Here is a 2,548-nt window from a genome sequence, read left to right as displayed (position 1 = left end):
CTGATCATGTACTATTGCGGAAAACATACACAATACATAAGCTCCTCTACGTTGATCATCAATATAGCAGCATCAATAACAATAAAACATCAAGAGCATTCACACATTAACACAGTATGTATCCCGGGGAAAGCATCTCGCTAAAAACCCCAACTATCTGTATATTAATGATTGAGTCATGTAACATTACACAGCATAATACTTCTCACAAGTATCTCCACCTCTGTTACACACAATACAGCTCAGATCTGATCTCCAAATCTCTTCCACTGCTTGCCTGCCTCCACTGCTCAATACCTGCTCAAGAACTGATGAGAATGGCTCACCAAACTCGGTTTTCACCTACAAAATAGTCACTCACACTTTGTTGGACGTGAGAACAAGCTATAATGTGGGAAAATACGTGAGCAAACTCATTGGCATACTCAATCCCTTGATTGTGCAAGATCTGGTGCACAACTATAGTCACAACTGATAGCAATCTGATTCTCTACCACCTGTCCCTGTTGAACTGAACATGCACTGACATGCAACTGAGTTAACTGATGTATTCATTAGTTGTATTATGAGTTAATAACTTGTGAATTAATTAATAACTAATTCACCCAACTCATATCTAGTCTATTTGCCAGTTAGACTAAATACAACCAGTTTAACAAAGCTAAACTGAACACAACTCCATCAACTCCACAATCAACTCCACCAAACTCAACTGATTGAGTTCTAACTGAAGTCATGCATGCAACAACTCAACTGACTCATAAGAAAAGCGTATTTCCTTCTGACAGCTGCATGTGCCACCTCTGTAGCTCAAACTGAAGTGCTCCAAGAGAATAAGATTAAGTTTATAGTCCAAATATTATTGTGAGATAATAATATTTGACTTTTCTATTTTTGACAGCCAGTCTAAAAATAGACTTTGATCACTCACACTGTGATCACTCACACTTTCATCAAAAATAGAAGTCCATCTATTTTTTCCCAACTTGATCAATCATCCATAAACAGCAACCTGCAATCCATAGACATGATCCATATGTCTAAAAATAGACATAGTATAGACTTGCGCCAAAAATAGCCTACGAACCCACTTAGTGAAGGCGACTCTTTTCTCTAAGCTCCATCATCTTGTTGCAATCTCAACACTCCCTCTCGACAAGATATGGATTATCAGCAACCCCTATCCTGCCTCGGTGGTACTCGAATTTGCTCCTGGTGAGAGCCTTCGTCAGAATATCAGCATCCTGATCCTCCGTTGGAATGTACGAAAGTAACATGATCCTCCGCTGCACACAATCTCTGATATGATGGTACCTGATGTCAATATGTTTAGATCTATCATGAAATACAGGATTAGCCGAGAGTTTAATGCAACTCTGGTTATCACAGTAAATCACAGTAGTATCCAAATGAGAACCGAACAAACCAACTAGGATCTTTCTCATCCATATAGCCTCGCATGCAGCCAAACTTGCTGCCATATACTCGGCCTCCGCTGAACTGAGTGCCACGGATCTCTGTTTCCTGCTGTACCAAGAAACTGTTGTCGATCCAATACTGAAGACCCCTCCTGATGTGCTCTTTATGTCTGTTGGGCTCCCTGCCCAATCTGCATCCGTGAAGCCACATAGCTTCACCTCATACTCCTGTCTGTACCACAAACCATATCCCGATGTGCCTCTCAAGTAGTGCAATACATGCTTGCCCGCCTTCCAGAAGAGCTTGGTAGGCTTAACCATAGCTTGTGAAAGCTGGTTAACTGCATAGCATATATCAGGTCGTGTATTGACCAAATACATCAGCGACCCCACCAACTGTCGATAAACAGTGGCATCCACTTCTTCTCCCGAAGTGGCATCCTCCTTCCTCCAACCTCCAGGAAGAGGAGTATCAACAGGCTTGCAGCCATGCATGTTGAACTTCTCCAGTATCTCCAGAGCATACTTGCCCTGAGAAACAAACAGTCCACCACTGCGCTGCCATATTTCCAATCCCAGGAAATAGTGAAGGAGGCCCAAATCCTTCATCTCAAACTCTGTAGCAAGATCCTTCTTGCATGACAGTATCAACAGCTCATCACCCGTTAGAATCAAATCATCAACATACAGTACAATGATAAGCAACTTACTCTCCACCACAATCTGGTATAGGTTCGGATCTGCCTCGCTCTTGGAGAATCCAAGTCCTGTGAAATAGCTGTCTATCCGTGTGTACCAAGCACGTGGTGCTTGCTTCAACCCATACAGCGCTCTCTTGAGCCTGCACACATGCGACTCGCTGCTGAAGACTTCAAAGCCTTCGGGTTGCTCAATGTACACCTCCTCCTCAATGACTCCGTTGAGGAACGCAGTCTTCACATCCATTTGATGAATGTGCCATCCCATCTGCGCTGAGAGAGCAAGAATCGTCCGTATGGAAGAATACCTTGCGACAGGTGCAAAGGTCTCCTCATAATCGATCCCCTCAATCTGTGAAAAGCCTCGGGCAACAAATCTTGCCTTGTACTTCTCCACACTCCCGTCAGCTGCCTGCTTAACTTTGTAGATCC

Source organism: Pinus tabuliformis, chromosome 8, assembly GCF_031772625.1.
Source record: "Pinus tabuliformis cultivar Carrire ecotype Pingquan chromosome 8, CPIR1, whole genome shotgun sequence".
NCBI classification, from domain to species: domain Eukaryota; kingdom Viridiplantae; phylum Streptophyta; class Pinopsida; order Pinales; family Pinaceae; genus Pinus; species Pinus tabuliformis.
This window is presented reverse-complemented; position numbering follows the sequence as displayed.